Source organism: Canis lupus, chromosome 31, assembly GCF_048164855.1.
Source record: "Canis lupus baileyi chromosome 31, mCanLup2.hap1, whole genome shotgun sequence".
Lineage (NCBI taxonomy): Eukaryota > Metazoa > Chordata > Mammalia > Carnivora > Canidae > Canis > Canis lupus.
This window is the reverse complement of record NC_132868.1, coordinates 6,315,427-6,343,404: the sequence shown is the minus strand read 5'-3', so window position 1 is coordinate 6,343,404 and position 27,978 is coordinate 6,315,427. Positions and strand designations below refer to the sequence as shown.

General features: G+C 41.8%; 1 protein-coding gene across 13 annotated transcripts in view; it reads right to left on the bottom strand.

Moving 5' to 3' along the window:
- SEMA5A (semaphorin 5A) overlaps positions 1-27,978 on the bottom strand; it is a 475,568-nt gene that overhangs the window by 331,856 nt on the left and 115,734 nt on the right. For 5 of the 13 annotated variants that reach the window (XM_072807363.1, XM_072807350.1, XM_072807351.1 and 2 more), the window contains one exon: positions 8,326-8,419. The exons of 6 other annotated variants lie outside the window; for them this stretch is intronic. The gene's annotated coding sequence lies outside the window, so the exon portion shown is untranslated. Of the gene's footprint in view, positions 1-8,321; positions 8,420-27,978 lie in introns of all 13 variants that reach the window. 2 more of the 13 variants (XM_072807354.1, XM_072807355.1) reach the window with 1 other exon arrangement.

Below are 27,978 nucleotides of genomic sequence, written 5' to 3'. Positions count from 1 at the left end.
GATGAACTCTGAAAACCCTAGGCAAAGGGGAAAAAGCCAGTCACAAAAGGCCACATATTGTTTGATTACATTTGTAGGCAATGTCTGTAAGAGGCAAATCCATAGAGATGGAATATAGATTAGTGGTTGCCAAGGGTTTAGGAAGGGGGAATGGGGAGTTTTCACTAACAGGTACGGGTTTTTTTTCCTGGGGTGATGAAAACATTATAAGATTAAATAGCAGCTGTGTATACAACTCTGAGAATATATGAAAAGTGCAGTAAACCTTAAAAGAATGAGATATTATATGTGAATTACATATCAGGTAAACAAATGCTGGAGAGGATGTGGAGAAAGGGGAGTCCTCTTGCACTGTTGGTGGGGATGTGAACTGGTGCAGCCACTCTGGAAAACTGTGTGGAGGTTCCTCAAAGAGTTAAAAATAGACCTGCCCTACAACCCAGCAATTGCACTGCTGGGGATTTACCCCAAAGATGCAGATGCAGTGAAACGCCGGGACACCTGCACCCCAATGTTCACAGCAGCAATGTCCATAATAGCCAAACTGTGGAAGGAGCTTCAGTGTCCATCAACAGGTGAATGGATAAAGAAGATGTGGTCTATATATACAATGGGATATTCCTCAGCCATCAGAAAGGACAGATACCCACCATGTGCTTCAACCTGGATGGAACTGGAGGGTATTATGCTGAGTGAAGTAAGTCAATCAGAGAAGGACAAACATTATATGGTCTCAGTCATTTGGGGAATATAAAAAATAGTGAAAGGGATTATAGGGGAAAGGAGAGAAAATGAGTGGGAAATATCAGAGAGGGAGACAGAATGTGAGAGACTCCTAACTCTGGGAAATGAACAAGGGGTAGTAGAAGGGGAGGTGGGCAGGGGGACGGGGTGACTAGGTAACAGGCACTTAGGGGAGCACTTGACAGGATGAGCACTGGGTGTTATACTATATGTTGGCAAATCGAACTCCAATAAAAAAATATGCAGGGGGATCCCTGGGTTGCTCAGCGGTTTAGCGCCTGCCTTCAGCCCAGGTCATGATCCTGGAGTCCCGGGATGAAGTCCCACATCGGGCTCCCTGCATGGAGCCTGCTTCTGCCTCTGCCCGTGTCTCTGCCTCTCTCTCTCTCCCTGTCTCTCATGAATAAATAAAATCTTTAAAAATACATATGCAAAAAAAATTTTTATTTAAAAAATAAAATAATTTTTTAAAAAATTAAGTGGTTATAAGAAGCCAATTCCAAACTCCAATTCACGCTACCATGTTCTTGTGATGATGGTTCCAGCAGCAGAATCTAGAGGTAAAAAAAGAAGGTTGGAGTGTGGCTCATTCCAAGAGGGGACGTGGGTGGACCTTTTCAGTTTCAGGTAAGAAGGGTTCAGCAGGGCTATTAGGTGATACTGGTGACTGGGGAGCCAGTAAGGAGAGAGCTCTTCATTGGCCACATTCCCATTGGCCTGACACAGATGGGTGAAATTGACATTCTTATTCGATGGTGGAGGCCAAAGTAAATCTTTAATTAAGGTTTGTGGGGGTTTTTTGTTTTTTTGTTTTTCATTTGTTTTTAATTTTTTATTTAAATGCAATTAGCCAACATATAGCACATCATCAGTTTCAGATGTTGTGTTCAATAATTTTTCTATAGCACATAATACCCAATGATGGGCAATGGGCATTAAGTAGTGCATGTGATGTAAAGTTTTTATTTTAATTTCAGTGTAGTTAACATACAATCTTATATTAGTTTCAGGTGTACAATGTAGCAATTCAACAATTCCATACAACACCCGGTGCTCATCTCGACAGGTACAATCCCTAATCCCCATCACCTATTACTCATCGCCCCAATCCCCTCCTCTCTGGTAATCATCAGCATGTTCTCCATAGTTAAGAGTCTAGGGTTATCTTGGTGGCTCAGTTGGTTAAGCATCCAATTCTTGGGTTTCGGCTCAGGTTACAATCTCAGGGTCCTGGGATTGAGCCCCGCATTGGGCTCCATGCTCAGTGGGAAGTGAGCTTAAGGATTCTCTCTCTCCTCTCCCTCTGCTCGTCCCCTCAAATCATGCGTGCTCGCTCTCTCCCTCCTCCCTCTCCAAGAAATAAATCTTTAAAATAAAAGGAGTCTTTTTCTTGGTCTGTCTCTCTTATTTTTCCATCATTCGTTTGTCTTGTTTCTTAAATTCTACATATGAATGTAATCATATGGTATCTTTTCCCTCTGACTTATTTTGCTTAGCATTATACCCTCTAGAACCATCTATTTGGTTGCAAATGGCAAGATTTCATTCTTTTTATAGCTAATAGTCCATTGTATATATATACCACATCTTCTTTATCTATTCACTAAGATCAAGTGAGACTTATTCCTGGGTTGCCAGTGTGGTTCAATATTCTCAAATCAATCAACGTGATACATCGTATCAGTAAGAGGATAAAAATCATATGACCATTTCAATAGATCCAGGGAAAGCATCTGACAAAGCCCAACATCCATTTGCATTAAAATCGCTCAACAAAATAGGTTTTGAGAGAACATACCTCAACATAATAAAAAGCCTTATATGAAAAATCCACCCCAAACATCATCCTCAATGGGGAAAAATTGAGAGCTTTCCCCCTAAGGTCAGGAATAAGACCATAACGTCCACTTTCACCACTTTTATTCAACATTGTACTGGAAGGCCTAGTCACAGCAATTAGACAAAAAAAGAAATAAAAGGCATCTAAATTGGTAAGGAAGAAGTAAAATTTTCACAATTATCATAACATGATAATATATATAGAAAACCTGAAAGAATCCATGAAAAGATTACTAGAACTGATAAATTCAGTCAAGTCTCAGGATACAAAAATCAATGTACAGAAATCTCTTGCATTTCTTTTTTTTAATCTCTTGCATTTCTATACACTAAGAATGAAACAGCAGAAAGAGAAATTAAGAAAATAATCCCATTTACAATTACCAAAAAATAATACAGTACCTAGGATTAAACTTAATCACAAAGTTGAAAGATCTGTACTCTGAAAACTATAAAACACTCATGAAAGAAATTGAAGAGGACACAAAGAAATGGAAAGACATTCCATGCTCAGGGATTGGAAGAACAAACATTGTTAAAATGTCTATACTGGGCATCCCTGGGTGGCTCAGCAGTTTGGTGCCTGCCTTTGGCCCAGGGTGTGATCCTGGAGTCCCGGGATCGAGTCCCACGTCGGGCTCCTGGCGTGGAGCCTGTTTCTCCCTCTGCCTGTCTCTCTCTCTCTCTCTCTCTCTCTCTATGTCTGTCATAAATGAATAAGTAAAAAAAAAATTTTTTTAAATGTCTATACTATGCAAAGCAATCTACACATTTAATGCAATCCCTATCAAAATACCAAAAGCATTTTTCACAGAGCTATAACAAACAATCCTAAAATTTGTATGGAACCACAAAAGACCCTGAATAGCCTAAGTAATTGTGAAAAAGAAAAGCAAAGCTGGAGGTCTCAGAGTTCCAGACTTGAAGTTATATTATAAATCTTTAGTGACCAAAACAGTATAGTACTGGCACAAAATTAGACCCACAGATCAACAGAACAGAATAGCAAACCCAGAAATGAGCCCAAAGTAATTTTAGGCTGAAATGGACTAGTTACCTAGATAGTTTGTTGCTACACACATATTCATGAAGCCTCTAACTCCAAAATAACTTGAAATATGTTATACTATTTATAATTATCATTTACTATAGAATCTATATGATTTATCAATATAAATTACCTCATGGTTTAAAGTACTTCTCTTCTACTTAACAATTTAATATAGTTTTCTAGCTCACACTTACCTAGGAATTGTGTAGAGAGAGGTCTCTCCAAGCACCAAACTCAGTGTCATCTCCAATATACATTCCATGCACACCCTTCCACAATCCCTAGAGACTCTCCACACAGTTCTTCATCCAGACATATTTGATAGAAATTTCCACTCCTCCCCAGTATTTTTCCAGTTAAAGCGGTTAAATCAGATAGCTGAAGGAAAGTTTTTCCAGCATTGGTCATTCTTCAAAAGAAGAGCAAGATGCAAGAGCCATGGGCATGAAAGCTGTGCCCAAGCACTTGGCCATGTTACTTTAACTATGTATAAATGACAAATGCTCTGATACCATTTTGCTCCAAGCACTTAGTTCCTTTGAAGACTCAGGATCTAGTGCCATTTGCCAGCCAAAGACAGTGTTTCCCACCATCTCCACCATCCATAATTACACATGCTTTTCTGGATCTCGGGAGGTATCCCAGAGATCACAGGTTCCACCACCTAATGAAGCTGCTATCGCACAACACCTGTGTTATCACCCGAGGTCAGCAGTCCCTCCTGGTCCTCTTCTCAGCTCAGAAATATCAGAATATCAGAATCACCACCCCCCTGTGCTGTTCCCACAGCCAGAGGTCGAACAAAGTGTGCTGTGAACTGTCAAATTAGCATTTCACATCATGAAGTAGTTATGTTTTCCCCAAATCACAATCCAATAAATCTTTAGCAAACATAACTTTAGAACATAATTCCTAGACCACTGAGCAAGATTCTCACCCTATGCGGGGGGGGGGGGGTTCTCTGGGCAAGATTCTTATCCCATGGGAGTTGTACTTAAAAATGTCAAGGATGAGAACTGGCCCGGGGTTGCTAGCTAAGCACAATAGAGAGTCATAACAAACAGCTGCCTCTTCTCCTGACTGTCCCCATTTCCTCCATACCAGTGCCCACAAGCAAGTCAGCGCACTGTCTTCAGCATGCTCTGATAAATCAAATATCAGCTTGTTCCAGTCCAAGCAGACCCCACATATGAATCTCTAGACAGTGGTGCGTACTGGCCTACAGCATGGAGAATCGTGTCCTTATTGGGCTATAAGCACAAGCTTAAAACAACTACACACGAGTGCATGCACACACACTGGACTCAAGTGTCTAAACACTACTCTTAGTCCGCTCTATTCTCTTAACCCTAACCTGTAAAGAAGGATCTGCAAAATGTCCACATAGTCATACAATCAATAAATAAGGTGATTTTGCTCATGGCCAAGGACTAGTCAGTTCTACTGTAAACATATAACGACAGAGCTAAAAAGGACTTTGACAGCTAATCTCTGCTCTCAACACTTCTCGCAAGGCTTTCTCAAAGTAGAATATCTCAACCTCACCCTCAATTTCAGAAGAGATGCTATGACTTTATCACCAATCCCATGCAAAAGGGTTTGTTCCAAAGGTCCTTGGAGAGATTTGTGGAATTAGGCAGATGTGAATTTGAATTCAACCCTGCTTTCTAGCTTGGTGACTCTGGGAAAGTATACTAAACCTTTGCCAACATTTTCTCTTCACCTAAAATACCAATACCATCTACCTGTCTTTATGAGGACCACATAAGCTCATTCTTTTAATGTTCCCAACACAGATATGTATTAAGTGGCCACAAAATGGTACCTGTTAAATGCCTTTCTGTCTCTGCCCTGACCAGTGGCCTAGCTGAACATCCCTGGCTCTGTTCTCTCTTTCTTCCATCTACCTGCAACATGGCTTAAACGCCTCTGTCTGGATCCTCTGGACTTAATCCTGTGGACAGTCCCTGAGCATGGCCTGCAAGATGCAACACAATCTCACTGCGAGCCCCTGCCTCATCTTCCAATATGCGCCAGGCATGATTCATCATTCTTGAGACACACCAGCATTTTGGTGTCCATACACCCTTTTGCTCCTTATGCTCACCATGCCTTCCCCAAACTACAATTTTCCATCTATCCCGTGAAGGCCTACCTCAAATGCACCTGCAAAAGCTTTGTCATTCATGAGAACCAATTCTTCCTTTAACCTTGTACTCAAACAAAGCCCATTGTATATGCTCTTTATCATTCTACTTACAAAGTGATATAATTATTCATGAATTTAATTCCCCCAACATAACACAAACCCATGGACAGAGACGCTCTTACTAGTACACCTTTTCATCACAATAGAGAACTTAGATATTCAATATTACAAAGACCCAGCTAATGTTTGTGGGATAAAGAAGAGGAACAGGAGGGGGTGAAGAAGCCCAACTCCTTCACCAAGCTTTCTGAATTTAAGTCTCTGTGTTGCCCCTTGCTGACTGGGTGACTTGGGGCACGTTACTTAACTTCTCCACAGCTCAATTGTCTCATTACAAAACAAGGATATTAACTGTGTTTTCCCGTGGGTTGCTGTGAATTTTATAATACTGAATTCTTTACATGCATCATCTCTCTGACTAGCATGCAATGATTAACATGTACCTGCTGTCACATTGTAATGAAACTTGGAACCCCTAATTTTAAGCCATCTCATACTCTGTTGAAAAATGGGCCAATCTGCTTTGCTGAGTATTCCTCAGCAATGTTCAAAGGTTTTAGCCTTAGAAACAAACAACTTAATAAAATTTTTAAAAGAGGATGACAGAAAAGAGAAACAGAAACTGTATACACATAGCTCTCCTGCCATTGGAACTGGTCAGGAACACAGTAAAGGTCTGGTTATAAAACGACCTGGTGTTTACATCCAAGTCCTGAGCCAGGCTCGGCATGGGAATCATTTTTAGAAGACATACATGTGATCCCTATGTTAATTTCATAGACTATGAAATCCAGGACTGTTGTATTTCCCCAAACATGCTTTTATTAGCTGCCTGACATGAGGGTAAGAAGAACACATCAATGATTTGTTTCTAATCAAAGTCATAGGTTCAAGTCATTTCAACATACGCTCTCCACTATAGGGCTCTGTGTGTGTGTGTGTGTGTGTACTTATATACATTATGTGAAGGAGAAAAACAAGACTCAAATTGCTGCTTCTGTGCCAGAACTTTCTAATATCAGCAATAAATCTTTAAGCCAAGGCTAAACCATTTAGAAGACCTGATAATAGCTCAAAGTATCTAATGCTATATCACCTGATTCCTTATTTAATCTAATTATTTTGAAATGTCTTTGCAAAAGGGGTAATTAGAGGGCTCCACTTACAAAGGATCATTCCAGTGTCCCACTGGCACATAATCTGATGACAAATAATTTCCCCAGTGTCCCAATGGCACATAATCTGATGACATGATCCGACCAACCTCAGACAGCTAGTTCTTGAGGTCAGAGGAAGGAGTAGCCACACATGAGTGAACAAACACAACGACCTCCCGGGTGGACTATCTTAGACAACCTCCAAAGGGTAAGTCATAGAAGGTGAGTATTGCAACAGCTTTGAGCTGTGTTGTTGTCTCTTTCTTTTTGATCAGGTATTAGGTTCCAAAACGGATTATCCAGCTGCCCAAACACAGGGTAAGCAGCGTTCTGAGCATGTTGTCTCACCCAGTTTAATGAAAAACCATGTGGTTTGGAAGCAACTTCCAGAGTTACAGAATGTTAAGCAAGATATTCATTATTATATCCCACCATGAAACAACAGGCCCAAACAGCCCACTCTGGGAATGTCCTCTGAGACTGTGTTTGTACACGTCAGGAGACAAAACAGGGTGTTCCAAATGCCCTGCTTGTTGGAGTATTTCTGCCCCTTCTGAGAATCTGAGTAACACAGAAATAGCTTCACGGAAAAATGGACCCACCCACTCCACTCTCTGGAGATTCAAAATTCCACAGGAATCCCACAGGAATCCCACAATGGGGGCTGTCCTACATGATTCCATAAAAATCTTCCCTGTCATCCAATAGCCATGTATTGTACTTCAGGGCTTGTCAAACTTAAAGCAGCACCTTCCTGAAATTTTAAAGAATGGTTAAGGTCATGTTTCCAGAAGGTCTAGGACAGTGTCCCTTCTGAGCCTGGGTCACCTTCATTCATGCACACTGAACTAGACGGTTTATCATAAAAGCCAGTGGGATACAGTGAGAATACGTATTTGGAGCTGGGCAGACCTCAGTCAAATATGGAAATAAAAACAGTGGCCGAATTAAATCAACAATGTGAGCTGCCGGTCCTCTGTGGGCAAAATAAGGATATTCACACCCACCTTGCTGGACGACTGCAAGGCAAGAATGAGCTAATACCTACCAAAGGTCACCAAGGTGCCCAGTGGCCAGCTGATGGGCAATATTCATGAATTTCTTTTCATGGCCTTCTAAAGGGGGACTTCAACTATCTAGATTCTCTTCCATATCACCATTGGCCCTGACCATTGAACTGACCACACAAAAGACATGTGTGGGTCATCTATGTCCACAAGAGAGGACATCAACTCACCCAGGGTAAGCACCCAGCCTGCATCTCAAACACTCCTGTGAGAGGTGACCCATCCACATGATTGGCTCATGGCCTTGTCCTTACCTACCAGGAAGAAAAGAACTCTGGGTTTCCAATTCTCCAAGATGATGTTAATACACGCCTCCTGCCTTATCTATCCAAAGAAATGAACATGGAAGAACCTGATAGAAATCAAATAAAAAGAGCACAGTTAAAATGACATCACCAAATTAGTTGTCTCAAAAAACCCCGCATGCCTGATGGCAGGATTTGTCCAAATGGAAACATTTTCCTAATGGCAGTTGCTCACTCACTGTTAACTTTTGAAAGTCATAAATATCTATTTATAATATCATTAAAAAAGAGAGTATAACACAGGCTTTTAAAACACTGGCCAGTGAGAATAGTGTCATAAAGACTCTACCCTAGATTTATTAACAAATAAATACAATAAGAAAAGTTTAGATAAGTAGAAAGCTGGAAATATTTTCTCAGATGTGAAACAACCTTCTTTGATGTCTGTATTCAAATCCAATGATTTTTAAATATGTGTCTGGTTTGGGAAAATAAAAGAAGAAACATTGTTTTCTTTTCTCTTCAGTGAAAGGAATTACAGATGTCAATAAAATAATATTTTGATTTATATAAATGCATCAAGTATCAAATTTAAACATTAAGTATTTACCAGATATGTAAAGCATGGATAGCGCTAAACTACATTTTTCACATAAATCAAAGAAATTTCACAAGGTATTAAGGAGTCTAAAACCAAACTTAGGGAGAAGAAACATATATAGAAGCTGCTTTGTAAGAAGTGATAAAAAATGCCATGTTGAGAAACACAGGATATCTGCAGGGGTAATCTGGAAATGTTTGTATCAAGAGAATGTACAGAAAAGATATAAAAAGACACTGGCCGGATGCAAGTAGGTTTCTCACAGTACACGATTTTCAAACAGGTCTTTAAGTAAATGTTAGATGGCTTTGTCATGGATGTGGGAATTGGAAAGGAAGAGATTCCAGAATGAGGAATGTATATTCTATAAAACTTCTCATGAAATGAACACTATACACCAGAGCTCCTTAATCTGAGCATTCCTGGTGTTCGGATAGGTCACTTCGCTGTGCTGGGGGCTGCATGAGCACCAGATAGTGCTGCGCAGCACTGCCTGCCTCTACCTATGAGATGCCAGGAGCCCAAGATAACAGGCTTGACCATCGAAATGGCCCCAGATACTGACAACTGTCCTGGGGTGGGAGGTGTGGGGGCAAATCACCCTCCCTCACATTGAGAATCTCTGTTAGATACAAAGTTAAATCTCAAAGCAATGCTGAGTTGTGGCATTAACAGAAGGATGGCATGTAAAAAGGGAACATCTTATCTTTTTCCATACTTCAAATCTTGTCTACTTACTATGTCAGTATGATCCTATAGCTAGAAAGTACTACACCTACTAACAAATCTGTATCCTGAACCACAACAACACACAATTTCATCACAATGAAACGTGGCTTTTACAAATCACTTATATAATGGAAACCAGATTAAGTGAGCTTCAGTTACCACAGTAACGAGGACAGCAGAGTTTGGGAAATAAAATGAATACTGCCAACATCTGTAAGCAAAACCCTCAAAAACCTGAACAGGAACCCCAAATGTCCTAGCAAAGCATGCTTTGATCCTCAGCTATCTGGCTGCTTTTGCTTTGCTTTGAGGCAGTAATGGAATGACGAGCCAAATGTGCACCTGCGAGAGAGGCTAGCTGAATTTCACAGGTCATGAAGAATGAGGGAAAGAAGGATTCCTCAGTCTGTCTGTCTCCCACTTCTCTCCTTGCCTTGTAGCTAAATGGCTTCCTTTCTAAAGGAATCTCCTGTCCTGCCTCATCACCATCACTGCCACATCCATCATCACCACTGCCACCATCACCTCCACCTCCACCATCACCACCTCTACCTCTACCATCATCACCTCCACTTCTACCATCACCTCCACCTCCACCACCATCACCTCCACCTCCACCATCATCATCACCACCCCCACCATCATCACCACCATCTGCACCATCATCACCACCTCCACCTCCACCATCATCATCACCACCATTAGCTGGAAATCTCATCCCTACAGAAAGGATTTCCCCCAACCCTGCACTGGGCTCCAGCATAACCTAACCCCTCCTTGGACAACTTTCTCAGAACACAATTCTTACCAACACTAACTACACTTTTCTACTTCTAGAACTTCTGTTTCCAAAACTTGCTCAAGTTGCTCTCTTGGCCTGAAACAACCACTCTACCTAAGATGTGGGTTGCCATCTTATTCAGTCAAGCTGGAAACACACTGGACATGAAGAAAACACTGAAATTGCTCAAACATTGCAGAAATTGCTTCATGTTGCAAACAAGTTTTCCAATGGATAAGCATGCACTTAATATTTTATATTTTAATATTTTATGATGCTTAATAGGCACCAAGTTGGTGTTTTAAATATTTTACAATCGTTAATTATCTTGCCCTTAAAACAACCCAGTGAAACAGTTACTATTTTTATTATCTTTTTTTTTTTTTTATTATTAATAGACTGTATTTTTCAGGGTGGCTTCATGTTTATAGCAAAATGGAGGGACAGATACAGAAATTTCCTACCATGCCATCTGCTCCACACAAATGCACAGTCTCCCCATTATCAAAATCCCATCCAGAGGAGTACATTTGCTACAATCAATGGACCTACATTGACACATCATTGTTGCCCAAGTTATTATCCTCTTTTCACAGATACGGAGCTGAGGAACATAGATGTTAAGAAAGGTGCCCAAATACATAGCATGGCACAAGAGACAGAGCTGAGATTTGAACCTAGGCAGCAGGCTCTCCCAGGTCTTTGAACCTCTCTACTCTGCAGTCGCTCTAACCTGAAAACAGTTCCCAGTCAAACTTAATGTCAAAGTAACTTTTAAAAAAAAATAAATGTCAGAGTCAAACAGAGCTCCAGGAACATCTGGTTGCAGATTTTCAGCCTTTTTGTAGCAAGAGACCATGATTTTCAAAAGCCTTGACCCCAGCCCCTAGTCCCTCTCAGAGCACTTCAGGGAAAATCTGGGGCCATTTGAAACACAGTTTTAAAACCATCAATTTTACTTCCACCTTCTCTTTTCACAGATTTAAAAGCTGAGGCCCCAGGAGGATAAGTCGTCTGCCCCAGAAACACTGATAGCAGAGCTGAAAGCAGGACCCAGGAGTCTGGACACTGAACCAGCTGGTCTTCACTTAGACCCTGGCACCCTGTTTAAGCCCCAAATAAGTGTTTTATAGAAAAGTATGGCTTAATATCTATCTGTTTAGAAACGTGGCTAAAATCACAAGAAAATAATTCACCAGGAAAGCCATACAGTAATCAATCACAGAAATGTGCCTCTAAAGCCGTATCCTGATAGTCGAATTTGGGATTTGGGCTGCACTTCTCATTTGTGGGGTTCAAAGCCCTTTTCTGGCAAACCTGGGCAGCCAAGTTACTGGCAATCTGAGTTCAGGGCCAAGCAAGAATGAAAACCCCACGTCTCTCAGTCCATCTGTCCATCGGCAGCCAGTACATACACCCAGCTCTGGGCTCCCCCTCCCGGCCCACACCTTTACCTGCATTAGGGACACAGGCTCCTCAACAGCAGCCTGTATGTGATTTATGGGTTGACCTTCAGACCTTCACATCCTAAACCTTTCCATGACTAACTTTTTCTCCCTTCGGAAAATATACTTCCCTCCCCAAAGAGGTGTTAAAAACTTATTAAATGCACCTGGCCATGGGCCAAAGCACCCCACAGGGGAGGCAAGGGGGGCAGGCTGGGTCATTACCAGGAAGGCTTCTGCTGACTGTTCCTGCAGCTACTCGAATCAAAGTCTCCATGGAGGAAAAAAAAAAAAAAAAACTCAAGGAAAAATGGTTTCTAACAAAGGAATAAGAACCCCTACTGCTCCCTGGTTTCATGTTAAGTATGATGCTACAGCCTCCATGTAGGCTTTTTTCTCTTTTCTGTACCCAGGCATCATGTAATCCTAATAAAACATTTTATGTATCTTCCTATGAAAATAATAATTCAATAGGAAAAAACTCTCCCAGCTTTTGTTTTATCATGAGAATTTTTTTAGCAACCATTCATTAAAAGTTAATGCTAGCAGTTTTATCTACCAGTATCTTTCTCTTGTTTTTATTAAATTGAAAAGTGTGTAAATAACAGATAAGCATCTACATCTATAATAGTACAAAAGAAATCATATGATGTTGTGAGTCTACCAATTAGGAAATTTTTTTTAATTAACAATAATAATAAGGAACTCCAAGGAGATACTAATAGCTTATGTAAAACATCACATGTAAAACTAATGAACTTTCTTTGACATTACAGGCACTCTAAAGGGATTTGTCTTTATTCACCTTTTCAGAGCATTCTGTTCCATTTTCCTAGGATTGCTTTAATGTGTGATTTCCCTGAGAAGTCAGCTGTCTATCTCTCCAGGATTGGGATTTCCATTTCATTGGTCTTTAATTTTGCAAAGCATCCAGGCTACTCTTTTCAAAGATTATAAATAAGTAAATAAAACAGTCTACAAGGAAAGAAGAAAGACATACAAGCTGCCTACATTTTCACAACAGAGTGTTCTGTACCTACTCACTATATTTATTCTTGAATTATAGCAAATGACAATTTCCATCTGGACTTTTTTTTTCATAAAAGCATTTCTCATTTCATCCTGTGATAATCTGAAAAACTAGGTACACTGTGTAACCATGAATAAAATAGCTTACAGCACCACTCCAGAAATTATTCTCAACCTCCTTGCATATTAAGCTTGTTTTTGCAGCCTGGACCAGAGAAATCCAGTCAGACAGCTGTACAGTGGAAAGGAAAAAACAACATGGCATGTCTCTGGCATGTTCTCTGTTATGCTCCTGATTATCTTGTGGGGCTCTGGAGTTTAATAAATCTTCTTAATTGGACAATTAGCTTAGCCTTGGGCTAGAGCAGCCAAACAGAAGACAAGTCTTTGTTGTGGATATGCATTCTGTGCCTTATCTATTCCATGGGGTCCTTCAAATTTAACCACTTCAGGGTTGATGCATCTCCAGCTCATATCCAAGCAACATCAAGTGGAAGCAACAGTGTGTTGCTAGCTGCACACCGATAAAGGCACACCTGAGTCTCATGTACACCATTTCTCCAACTAGAATAGGCCTGAGGCACTTCTTTTATGTCACCCGTGGGCTGAGAGTCAAGTCACATCATTACCCACTGCTAGAAGAATAGCTCATCCCCAACCCAAAGAATTAAACTGTGCTGATGAATTACCCACAAGGAAGGGACAGAAGAAGGGAGAAATAAAATTAATCTTGTGCCCACCAAATAGAAAACCTTGACATTAAATATGTGATCATGATTAGAAAACGCCACAAGTTGTAACTTACAGGAGTATAAACAGAGGCTAATTAAGGCCAAATACTACTGTGACTGTCAGTATTAGAGTTTTATTTTAGAACAAGACAGAGGATCTTAGCCAAACTCATGCATGGTGTTCTCTGAAATGAAAGACTCTGTCTCCTGCAAGAAGGCAGTGTCCTGTCCCAGTAAACGATGCGCAGAAAATCAACTGTGTCCTGGATTCCAGGTGCCCTTTTCCTTTGCTCATCCCTTCTTCTGCTTGTTCTAATTAAGCCCTGGATAATTATTTCTATGGAAAGAAAATAGAGCCTACCACATTCTGGACTGTGCTATCCTTAAATGACTTCTCTTTGGAATAGCTAACTTAATCGACTAATAATATTCTTTAGACTTTCAGATCAAGAACGTCCTATGAAACAAAGAACCGTGAACTGCTTTTATTCTAATTCCTCTACCACTTTACTATTGTTTTCTACACTGAACGGCCCCCTTTTTAGTATTTTCTTGTATCAAGAAACTTCATGACCAAAACACAGCACTTATATATCCATCTACCAGCAATCTCTGCTGTTCCATCAACAATGTCAACTGATCCATAGAACCCATCACATAAAATGTATGTAGAAGGATTGCTGGCAGGAGGCAAAAGAGAATCTAAAGTCCCAACCAGCTACCACCAGGTCAGACAGTCAGGTATTGGACTTCTAGGAATCAGAGCAAAGGGAACGTTGGGAGTGAATGTCATGTCCCCAGGATAATAGGAAATAAATTAGCCAGAGACAGAAGAGTGGGCAAAATGTTTCTCAAACCAACAGCGGAGTACTCTAGAGAAGGAGAAAGGGCATCACTCAAGCATGTATCATCTATACACTAGTGTAAAAGTATACGCTAGATATTGATGGAATAACTAGACATAGGGAAGTCGACCTGAGAAGAGACAAAAGGACCTCAACTAGCGTCAGAAGCCTTGGACAAGATTTGGAAAATTTAGGCAAAGAATATCCAAGATTTAATGGCATGCCCACAGTATTGGGGCAGAGTGGAGCTAGGACTCATATAAATGCACTGGTGTATGTTGATATATTGGGGCAAAACCTTCCAGTACATTCAGCAGGATTTCATAATGAAAGAAGCATCCTCCCTTCAAGTAGCATGAACTGGAAAGAGTGATATGGCATGTTGACATGTGTGGCTGAAGTGGGCAGAAGAAGGCGAGGTAGAACAGAGGGGAAGAATGAATGCATGAAGAGGCACCTGGGTGGCTTTGTCGGTTAAGCACCCAACTCTTAATTTTGGCTCAGGTCATGATCTCAGGGTCCTGTGTCAAGCTCTGCAGCAGGCTCTGCACTCAGTGGGGAGTCTGCTCAAGGACTCACTCTCTCTCTCTCCCTCTCCCTCTGTCCCTCCTCCCACTCTCGCTTGCTCCCTCTCTCTCAAATCAATCAATCTTAAAAAAAAAAAAAAAAGAATGCTTGAAAGTAGCAGAAATTGGAGAAACTTAATCACTACATAATTTCACCCTGATCAGTTTACACAGTGACCTCAGAAGGCAAATGATAGCAGATATTACTCCATCGTGTTTGTATTATACACAGACAACAAAAGCTCCACACACTTAACAAAAGTCAAATTACACAGTCATAATAGCTCAGATGTTCCTGAAACATTCCTGTACCTTGAATCTCCCCGATAGCCTAACACTGACAAACTTTATGAATCCTCCTTTAAAAGAATTTTCCTGCATGCAAGCATGGTGTATACCGAAGTAGGTAGGTAAAATCTCTAAAGTAAGCAAACCTCATCTGAAAAAATTAAGAGAAAATGTTTCCTAACATTATTTTTTTCTATCTAGTGGGATTTGGCTCAAAAATCATCATCCAATGTCTTTCTTTTTTAACTATGAGAGCCGAACAGATACCCAACTCTCCTATTACGGTGAAATGAAAATTTATTATGCAATTATTTTTGGAAGACACATATTACATGCATAAATAGACATCATTATAATCATCATATTTCACTGTAATAATATTTGAGACTTTAAAGGATACCATCAAATAAAATTAATTTCATCTACAATAAATGAAGCAGAAGATATGGAAGACTTTAGTCAGCTGTGTTAGGGATTTAGCAATTCACTAAGTTTAAAAATTACTTTCATCTAAGATGATAGTTTTTCTCTAGCTCTTTTGCTGATGCCCACTCAATATATTCTCTCTAAATGGGCACAATATTTTAAAATGTCCTTCTGATTAGATTTTATAACATAGATCTCCATTCAGTGCTCGAAATATCATGGATCCTGCAGGAGTATTAGATGGAAATACGTCCATTTTCAAATGTTTATAAGTCACTGGGCTTAATAAATACTTTTAGTGTCTACTAACCATAACATAAAAGCATTGGTAACATTTTTTACTAGAAGTCTTCACAAAGATGTAATGAGAAACTCATCCAGAAACCTCAGCAAAACCAATGATCAACTCATTAGGAAAACATATCAACCACAGGTATTACTGACAACCAAAAGAAGAATTTTTCCCAGAATCAGGGTGTGGGGTTTTGAGTTAGCAGATCCTGGAATGAATCCCAGTTTCAAGATTCTACCTTAGTCAAGTTACATGACTTCTAGGTCTCAATTTTATGTTGTGAATGGGACTCAAACTTTGCAGGTTTCTATCATGACTGACCTAACATTCAAAAACAACCAAATACAGTGCCTGACAAAGCAAGATCACTATAAAGAATACATCATTTCATAGATGGTGGTTTGGTAAATACTATTCCATTTCATAGGTAGGTGTCAATTTTGAGTCATTCTTTACCACAAAAAGCTCAGTCCACTTGATTCAAACAGGAGATCTGGTCACCATGAGACAAGATGGATCTTTAAGCAGATAGACAATGGGCCTAAACAAATCCTGACTTGTATTTTTCAAGTGATAAAGCAACCACCACTTGATTTATATAATAAGTGCTTTCCATAAGAGATTAAAAATGCAGCTTTTAGAAAACTGCTTTATTTAAACAGAATTTCATTACAGAATGAAAAAAATCTTTGACCAGTATAGAGGAAGCTATACCAACTATAAGAACTTGACTGCTCATTGTCTAGGAGGGTTTCTCCATGTTAAGATGAGAGTTCTTCTACAGAATCAAGTGTCCATGATCATTGAACACAGACACATGTAAGGGTCGCTGGGCCTCAGAGATGTCAAATGATGGAAGGAGGAATCCACATACTTTGTGACACACCCCAGAGGACAAATAGTTACCAGAGAAAGCCAGGAGAAACTTAATTTAACATAATGCATGTGTTGGAAGATGAAAAATTAGCATTTTCTTTAACCATAATTTAATTGCATTAAATTCAGTATTTTTATAGTATTTCTTCCAGTTGGCAAGATGTCAAAAGACAATAAAAAGTACTTCCAGATGGTTGGTCTAAGCAAATTGGGTGGAATTTACCTTTAAACAAAATGGGAAAAATATGCAATAGAAGCCCTGCAGAACTCCTATCAAATCAGAATGACTACTGTCTGCATCATTATAATTCACTCACTGGTTTATGGCCTCACTCTATTTCAAGGAGTTTCTCAAATTCATGTAATGTTCTGCAGTGCTACAGCTGGCATCAGATCTCTGATTCAGCTCAGAGATACAGACTGTGAAATCCTCCATTGTTAGACAACTTTCTTCTTTGGATCACAGCTGAGAAAGCTGAGCAGCAAAATAATTATAAGTTTTTAATTGCACCCTTTCAAGGGCAAGTCTAACCTACACTCACTCAGCTCAATAAACAATGTGGGTTTCAGGGATAATAGCAAAAAGATTTTCACTGTCATCCGAAGTATATATTTTGTTCTAATCCTTGTATTGTTTTGGAAAGTCGTCAGTAAAAATACGGAAGACAAATCAAACGGTGGTCGGGGGTCATCATACCATAAACTAATTCTCAAAGCTCTTCTTTTGCCTTCAGTCAGGGGGATTGGATTTTATCTGTTCCAGTGTTTCACTCTAAAGTCCAGGAGCACATAAATAAGGGGGGAAAGGCTGAATTGGAAAGCTGGGAGGCCAGGGTAGATAGAAGCTAACCCGTGGCAGTGTCTGTGGACTCTAACTCACTTCTGATCACTGGTAACTACAGGATAAACCCCGAAGTCATTACACATCAAAGGCAGGCCCCTTGAGGCACCTGGGTGGCTCAGTGGTTGAGTGTCTGCCTTTGGCTCAGGGTGTGATCCTTGGGTCCTGGGATCCTGTCCCAGTATCGGGCTTCCCACAGGGAGCCTGCTTCTCCCTCTGCCTGTGTCTCTGCCTCTCTCTCTGTGTGTCTCTCATGAATAAATAAATAAAATCTTTACAAAAAAAAAAAAAAAAAAAAGGGCAGGCCCCTCATTTCCCAGCAATTAGATCTAGATGGAGGCGAGCCTCCAGGAGCCTCCAGGAAAAAGACTAAATGTTGTCAATGCCAGGTCCTGCTCTCCAGCTTCCACCCTGGGCTATCTCCTGGATGGAAGCTAGTGGCATGAGGTCAGGAATACTGTCAAAGGCAACATGAAAATAGCAGTGCATCAAGCCCAAGGCCTGGCCTTCACAGATACATGGTTACACAAGCACGCACATGTCTTCAAGACTTGTTACGTCCTGCTTCTGATTTAGTAGAGTGGGTTTAGGCCAATAGTTCAAAACCAAGGGCAATTTCGCTCCCTCTGCCTGGGAACATGCGGCAATGTCTGGAGACAATTCTGGCTGTCATGACTAGGGGATGTTACTGACATCTAGTGAACAGAGGCTCGGGATGCTGATAAATATCCTGTAACACACAGGAAAGCCCCCCTCCCCCCAAAAAAGAAATTATCCAACCAAAAATGTCAATAGTGCTGAGGCTGAGACACTCTGCTTTAGGGTGAAATTAAAGAGAAAAAAAAAAATGATGGAATTACATTGCACTATGCACTGTAAGGAGGAAAGGAACCGGTGAGACCAATTACCATCAGCCCCCTCCCGTGATTCCAACCAAAGTCCAGCCACTTATTGGAAATTCCTGCCACGCAAGAGGAAATGTCCTTTATCATTGACATTGACATTGCTCTCCATGGTCCCCAAATACTCAGGGCACACTGAGCTGGAAGCCCGAGCCCCCAAAACTTGTCTCAGCTCCTCAAACAGGAAGCCTGGGAGAGTCACTGGACAATTTTCTAATTACCTTTTACATACTATACAGTCGCTCTTTATTCTGCTGTGTAAAAAATAAGAAGCAATTTATAGCAGGCATTTCAACTCTCCACTGTTTATTTTAAGATGCTGCTGCTTTTACATTTTGTCCATAAGAAGCTGCACTGAATAAATAAAAACAGTTGGACAGAATTCACAGACAAGTTTTTCAAAGAGCATATTCTTAACATCATAAACTGCAACTTCTAATTAAATATGCTATCCTACTGGATTGTATGCGCAGAATATATTTCCCATTTCCACTTACGCACATCATCTGCTTTGCTCAAATAGGTTTTTTTTTTTTTTTCAATTTCTCACATAGATCTGTATTTATTTAAGCCTTAAGTGGGATCCCAGTTTGTGCACTGCTCCCCACCGATTCTAGTTATTGCCCGGCACTGCCTACAATTTGCAAAGTCGAAGCTGGCTCTCATTGCTTGTGGTTTTCAAACTCAAGGGGAGGAAGAACGATCCTGAAGCCTGAATTCATTCACCTGATTCCATAACTGCATTCCTCTGTTGAGACATCTTCCTTCACCTCTATACCATAATCACCACTGATCCTGGGATCCACACCTCCCCTGCCTACTAGCCATTCTGACTGATAACATCATTTTAAAATTTATCACATGCCTCCCGTCTTAGATCAGGCTTCTGTAATAAATTACCACAGACTGGGAGGTTTGAACAACAAACACTGATTTTCACACTCCCAGAGGCTGGCAAGTTCGAGACCAAGGTCCGAGCACATGTGGCGTCCGGTGAGAACCCGCTTCCTGGTTCACAGACTGCTGTCTTCCCTCTGTGTTGTCACACAGCAGAATGCGGAGAGGGGTGGCAAAGGAGAAAGCCACCTCTCTCATGCCTTTTTTTTTTTTTTTAAGATTTTATTTATTTATTTATTTAAGAGAGAGAGAGAGAGGCAGAGACACAGGCAGAGGGAGAAGCAGGCTCCATGCAGGGAGCCCGATGTGGGACTCAATCCTGGGTCTCCAGGATCACTCCTGGGCTGAAGGCGGTGCTAAACTGCTGAGCCACCCCGGCTGCCCTCTTATGCCTTTTTTTATAAGGGCACTAATCGATCCACGAGGGCTTGACTGTCACCTCCCAAAGGGCTCTCCTGCTAACATCATCACATTGGAGGTTAGAAATTCAACACAGGAATATGAACTTTAGTGGGAACAGAAACACGCAGTCTGAAACACGCCCTATATGCAAGATGGTGCGAAATGAGGGCACACGTTCCATTGCCCATGTTCCTCGCCTCCCAACCAGTGGTATTTGGTTTCAGCACGTAATTGTCAGACCCCTTCCTATGACTGCAATCAATCTGCTTGCCGCTGCTCACAACTCCTGCCACCCAACAGAAGCGATCCTTATCCTTGGCACACAACAACTGTCCCTGTAGATGACAGAGACTGGGGGCACAGTTGGCTAAGCTCCCCAGAAACGGGAACTCCGATTTCTATGTCTTTATACAGCAGAGAATAAGAAGCTAGTAGCAAACACAGCTCCACATGCTGAAGACAAGTAATGGGATAGAAAGTCCTAGAGACAACTGTTGGTGCGAAGAGGCACTCGGACCAGTAACGGGCATCTTAACCACTCAAGACCAGTAGAGGACCGAGTCTCCGGCCGGACTCTGTGCCTCCCCTGGGAAGTCAGGACAGAGGCAGAGACAGGATGGGGCAAGACCCTCCTCCGGGTCCTGCCAGGGGAGGAGGAAATGCAGCTCCGAGCCGAGGACCAAAGGGGACGAGGCGGTGACGGCGTTCAGGGGCTGACTCCGCAGCGGGGGCCGCACGCACACGCACCCCGGTCCCGGCACCTTACACGTCGGGAAATGCCACCCAAGGACCCTCTGTGGACTCGTCTGGGGAGCACAGTGTTCCCTCAAGAGTCGGGGTCAGCCAAGGGCGGGAGAAAGCTCAACCCCATCTACTCAACTCCAGCAAACACAAATCAAGCTTCCAGATGAGAAAATTAGGAACGACCCTTGTTTGTCCGGAGTGTCACCTAGAGAAAAGTCACGACTAGACCACTGGCGACGGGACGCGCATCCTCGCAGCCCAACCGGATTCCCCCCACGGCTCCTTCCAGGGCCTGGTCCTGGAATCTGGGCCGCGCAGGAGCTCCTCCAACAGGGGACCAGATGAGCGGCTTCCAGAAGGTCATGGAAACCCTCACCTCTGCCACGGGCCCACGCATCTATCGCCCCGCAAGTTACTTCTGCCCCCTTTGGCACCCACCTGCTGTCCTCCGTGTAAGTCAGAGCAGCAGCAGGTGCCAGCGGCGAGCTGCTGCGGGGCCTGTCTACACAGCACCTCTCGAAGAGAAAGTTAAGCCCTTGCCGTGACACTGTACCTTAGTTACAGTATTTGCCATTACCCATAATACACCAGTGATTACAGCATCTGCACACGTAGAAAAGGCAATTGAGACACAGGAAAGCATGGTCTTACTTGTCCTGGGTTCCCCATGTGCTGGAGAGAAGAGGAAATATTAAATATCTTCTATCAAATACCTAAGGGCAGACTTCAGGATTTCTAATTCACTGCTGGTGAATATTTATCTGCTAAGAGGAGGCAGTGGAAAGGGAGAACGAATATTATAGAAGACCCTCAGAAAGGATGCCTCACATCAGGAAGTGATGGTTGGGGGTGGAGAAGAGTCTATAACCCTTGCAGGAGTTACTTGAAGCCCTTGAAAGAAATGCAAAGGCTCTCTGATGATCTGACCTGTATCCGGATCTCAACAGAGTCCATCCAGTACAATTGGCTTGGAACTCATGGTCCCCAAATTCCCACACCTTCATGCCTTTGCAAGCTCGGTGCCAACTGCTGGGCCATTTCTTAGAAGCTGCTTCTCCGTCTCCCTTCATAACCACTGTTAATGGTCTAGCAGATACCCTTCTAGATCCTTCTCCGTGTTCACGTAATTACATCCAAACATATGTATACAGGCTTGGAGGATGAGGTCTTCCTGCTTTATAAAATAGGATCTATCTTGCTCACTTAATAGTATCAAAACCTCTCCAAGTTAACCAGGAGTGATTGAAACTAATTTTTAAATGGATGCGCCATATCTGAGGCATTCTCATCATTTAATTGATACATAAACTCACCATGCAAGGTAGTTTTTTGAGGGCTTTGGGGGTAGGAGTGGGCACTGAAAACAATGATACTATAAACACTCAACACACGTAGTCTTCTCTATCCGTGCTTGCATTTTTATTTTTGTAATCTGTATTCCCAGAAGTGGTACAACTGGGTCAGAGTGTGTATATTTTTAGTAGGAACTGTCAGACAGACTGCTTTCCCAAAAATGTAAACAATTCACATTTCCATCAGGAATGGGGGTGAGTCCCCTTTATCAGCATCTTTACCAGCAGGGGTTTTATTTTATTTTTGTTTCACCAGTCAGAAGAATGGAATTTCAGTTGTGGATGGATCATTATTTTATCTACTTACTGGACATCAGAATTCACTCATAGTTGAATTGCCAATCATATCTTTACCCATTCATTTGTGGGTTATTTGAATCTTTCTTATCAATCAATTCCTCTTTGTAGATTAGAGATGGTAACCTTAGGTCTATCACATGCCTTGCAGATACTGTCTCTATGTAATCTCTGACTTGTTAGATTGTCTCCATCATCTTTTAGCATACATTTTTCTTAATAACATCCAAATCATATTCTAGTTCTTACATTGCCAATAAAGAGGAAGAAATAAGCAGAAAATTCCCGATCTGCAACTGCTAAAATTAAGACTAAAAATCCACTGAAATATAAACTTGAACGGAATCCAGTATAAATAAAACTACACGTCCAAAAATGCGTTCTTCGTCATTGGCACAAAGGCTGTCTTGACCCTTCCTTGGCTGACAGGAGCTCGATGCATAGAATGTCAGTAACATGGCTGGTCCAACACCTTCCAGTGGATGCCACCGAGGTGCCACTCAGCAACTCTGAAATCTGGGCAAGACATTTGTCTGGGGAGTTTTCAGCTGCAAATCCTACTCTGTGCTGATGGGAGGATAGACTCCTTGAGCAGTACTCAGGAGCTCTGGGTGACATGTTTCACCCAGAAACCCTCATGTCTGGCACGGGGAGCAGCAGCACCCAGAGAGGGGGCAGTGGGGCTGCACACGCGACATGGGGTGAATCTGGACAGACGACTGACTCTCCATTTCATTAAAGCCAGTAGGTGGAATTTTTTTCTCTGCTTTAGAGATAAAGCAACAAGAGCAGGAACAGGACACGTCCACCGGAGAATTGGTCTCTTTCATTGTCATTAAGAGATTTTGTTATCCCATTCTGTCATCTTCCAGAATTTTGCAAGTGATAAAGTCATAGGCTTTCCTGTTACGTGGTAAAGAGGCAGAGAAATATATTGTTCATTCCACCTGACCCTCTCAGGCACATTTCAGTGTTGTTGGCTTTTGGGATCCTGTTGGATTTCTGTCAGAATGTCACTGTTGACAACAATAAGGAAGATGCTTCACCATGTTTCTAATTCTAAAAACGGTAGAACAAAATTACTCTTAAGAAGAACAACAGAGGGGGACGCCTGGGTGGCTCAGCAGTTGGGCGTCTGCCTTGGGCTCAGGGCGTGATCCCGGGGCCCTGGGATCAAGTCCCACATCCAGTTCTCCATGGGGAGCCTGCTTTTCCCTCTGCCTGCATCTCTGGCTGTGTGTCTCTCAGGAATAGATAAATAAAATTTTTAAAAAAAAAAGAGAGAGAGAACAACAGAGCGAGCGGCACATGGGTGGCTCAGTTGGTTAAGCATCTGCCTTCAGCTCAAGTCACCATCCCGGGGTCCTGGGACCGAGCCCCACATCGGGCTCCCTGCTCACCAGGGAGCCTGCTTCTCCTTCTCCCTGCCTCCCACTTGTGCGCTCTCTCTCGCAAATAAATAAAATCTTAAAAAAAAAAAGAAAAAAAAAGAACAACAGAACTCCCTTTCCTCTCACCAACCCCATCTGAAAGCCTGGGCCAACTGTAAAATCTCATCATAACGACAGGTCATATGTTCTCTGGCCTCACAGACAACCTGTAAGCAAGTATTAAAAGTCCTGATCAATTGGGGGAAATTTCACATTTTATATTTAATGCCCTCAGTGAGCTTCGCATTACTCATTTGAGAAGACACAGCAGCACTACACTTATCTCTGAAATCTTAATACCATGGCGCAGCAGAGAAGGGAAATCATGTAACATTAAAATTCAGGCTGACTGAGTTAAGGTGCTGCAAGTTTACTTCTGACCCCAACTGACCTGTTCCAAAAGGCATTCCTGAGAAGTGATTTTCAATCTCTAAAAATAACACAAATTTTTAAAATGGGATCAACTATACACAATAGTACTTGGAGCTAAAATAATAATACTGTGTTGTAGATTTAAATCTGCTGAGGTTAGATCTTAGGTTAAATATTCTTAAAAAAAAAAAAAAGAATTTGGGGAGGTCTTGGGTATGTTTAAGGCCTTGATGCTTACAGTGGTTTCACAAACTCATCAATGTATGTAAATACACATTTAGATATATTCTTTTTATTGGCTTTTCTAAGTCAATACCTCAACGAAGTGACTTTTTTTTTTTAAGATTTTATTTATTTATTCATGAGAGACACAGAAAGAGAGGCAGAGACACAGGGAGAGGGAGAAGCAGGCTCCATGCAGGGAGCCCGACGTGGGACTTGATCCTGGGAATCCCGGATCACACCCTGAGTCAAAGGCAGATGCTCAACCGCCAAGCCACCCAGGCATCCCACAAAGTGGCTTTTTAAAAAAATGAGATCTTTTAGATTACTTATACAACAACTCCTTTCTATAAATCAGCATTTTCCCCATGAAATGCTCCACTGGGAAATAAATCAATAAATGCCTGATTCTTCAGTTCAGCCTACTGTTAGAATCCATGGCTGGATCACCGTGCCTTACAAGTCATCGATGTCCTTTTCACAGGGTCTCCATGTGGATGCTGGATCAAACCTGTTCCTTCTCAACATTCAGCCCTATATCTTGGTTTACTGTACACACAGCTGCCCTGGGGAATCTTAATGGCCAGTGTCAAATCTTATTTTCACTATGAGAAAGGTGAGCTTTCAAATTCGCATTAATAAGCCAAATGCATTTCTCCTTGGTAAAAAATCAAAGTTCTAAGCCACTGATAAAACTCTGATGACACCCTGAGTTTCATCACTCTGATCCTCTTACAAAAAGGTGTCCACAATGCTAGGGGGGTAAATAAACTCCTTGCACGAAATCAAACCCAGAGTGGCTCTCTGGCCTGCATCTCTACCTGCTGCATTATTATTAACACCATGTCATAGTCTCCTACCCAGCACTTTGCAAATGCTCACAGAGATTGACTTAGTCAATAAGTACACTGCCTGCTGCCAGCACTGCCACTGAGAACATGAAATATGTTGGGAAAAATATTCGACGAGTCTCTTAAATACTGAACTTTCACTAGCTCAAGGTTCCTAGAAAAAAAATACAGTAATTAAAAGAGCAGGATGCGAAAACAGTAGGGCAGATTTTTATGTCAGAGAGTAGCATTTTGGTAACAAGGAAACCCGGATAGATCATTAAAACCCGTGTCTCGCCTTGCCCCACGCCTCCAAAGATTCAACTGGGAAGAGACTGCATTTACAAAAAACAGCCTGAACTGCTAATTGAAAGAAAAAAGGCAAAATAAATGCTGACAAAAACTACCATCGCAGACTTCATTGTGAGAATCTGACCTTATTTCTATAACCAGAATGGGATTTAATGTTACAACCGTGGAGAATTTTGCTGCTAAGATGTTGAATGAAATCTCTCTCAAGGGGAGAATTACCTTTGGGACTTCAAGTATCAAAGCACCATAGTATCAAGTGAGATATTAGGAAGAGCTCTCCAACAGATGCTAAGACCCTCCCCAAACGTTGTAGCACCCATGGGTCTGTCTGCGACACTGTTTCCCTCTCGCTAGTGTATCCTACTGGACAGCCCTGGACTCTAATACTGTTGATATGTCTGACTCCCAAACCTACCTCCTGTTCCAAGCATTCGCAGGTAGTCCAGACTCACATATCTATCTGCCTACTCTCTCTAACTGGATGAAAAATGAAAGCTATCGGGGATCCCTGGATGGCTCAGCAGTTTAGTGCCTGCCTTCGGCCAGGACGTGATCCTGGAGTCCAGGGATCAAGTCCCACGTCAGGCTTCTGCATGGAGCCTGCTTCTCCCTCGGCCTCTATCTCTGCCTCCCCCCCCCCCTCTCTCTCTCTCTCTCTCTCCCTCTGTGTGTGTGTGTGTGTGTGTGTCTCTCATGAATAAATAAATTTAAAAAAATAATAAGAAGAAAGCTGTCAACCCAAAATTAACATGGCCCCAAGAGAATTCTTATTTTTCCCTCCAAAACCTGTGCCTCCCCTGACTCCAGGACTTCTGTCTCCATAAGTGGTGTACCATCTACTGACTTTCTCAAGTCCAAAACCTACAATTTGTTCTTAATTTTTCTTCCTCTCTTCCCCAAAGCCAAGCCATCAGAGTACCATTGACTCTGCTTCTAAAAACACACCAAACCCATCCACTTCTACCACCTCCACCAACCACTCCCTAGTCTGTGCCATATCATGCCTTACCTTATCACCTGCCATGGCCTTCTAGCTAGTCATCCTGCTTCCCCTCTTGCTAATCCACAGTCCACTTTCCTAATGGTAACTCTGACAATTTTGAATGACAGTTTTAAAATGCAAACAAATCCAGTCCCTGCACAGCTTCTACCAAGGCTTCTCAAGGCCCATGACGAACATCCATATTTGGTGTCCTGCCCTACAAAGCCCTACGTGCTCTAACTCTTGCCCACTTCTGTGGTCAATTCATACCACTCTCCCCTTCCTCATTACACACAGGCGAATCTAAAGTTGCCCACAACTTGCTCTCTATCACATGGCCCAGTCTGGGTTCTCTGCACAGCACTGACCACTACATGATACTCTTCTTCTTTATTGTGATATAACTATTGGTTATAGTCCAACTCTCCCACCTAAAATGTAAGCTCCGTGAAACTGGGAGCCTGTCTTGTTTATCAGTGTATTTCCAAGGCCCAAAACAGTCATATCCACTGTATGTCCTCAATAAATGTCTGCTTGGATATGGGGAGGTAGGGTAGATACAGATTATTTCACCTTACCAGTTTTGTCACAACTTTCAAGAAAAAGGGTTAGCGTTTTACATCAATAATAGAAACGTAATTTCCAATCAGACATTAATTGTGATGCCCGCTAGTCCTCAATGACCCCAATATACAGGAAAAGATGTAGGAGAGTAACCCTTTGTTTATACAGATGTTTATCCATGAGGGATCTTTGTTTGAGATTAACCACCAATCATGTGTTTTCTGCAGAAAATTACACAGTGAGAGTGGGTTCTAACCCTCAAAATATCTGCTAGCTCAGTGAAATAAAACCAAGACACTATTTGCAGAAACCTATAGCAGCTTTAGTTTACAACATTTAAAATAGGTGGGTTCTACTGCTTTACAATTCTTGTCCATAATTTTCTGCCATGGGAGCTTCCTTGGTGACCTTTACAAACTAAAGGGACTGAAATCCACACTGGATTAAGAAGGTCCATGCTGCAGCCCTGGTGGCACAGTGGTTTAGCGCCACCTGCGGCCTAGGGTGTGATCCTGGAGACCCTGGATCGAGTCCCACATTGGGCTCTCTGCATGGTGCCTGCTTCTCTTTCTGCCTGTGTTCTCTCTGTGTGTTGTGTCTCTATGAATAAATAAAACATCTTAAAAAAAAAAAAAAAGAAGAAGAAGAAGAAGAAGAAGGTCCATGTTATCCACAGCCATCCAGGTGATCTTTGTGTGACCTTGGTGAATTTCTCAACCTCTCTATGCCTCGCAGTTTTCTCACCTCTAAACTGGGGATAACATTAAAACCTGCTTTGCATGATCACTGAGAAGATGACATGATACAAGTAAAACAGTTGTAGCAGGGCCTGGGATAAAGGCTTGAGTGATGTGAGCCATATTATGAATTACTACCAGATTATTACCAGTGACTTATATAATGTTTCCTA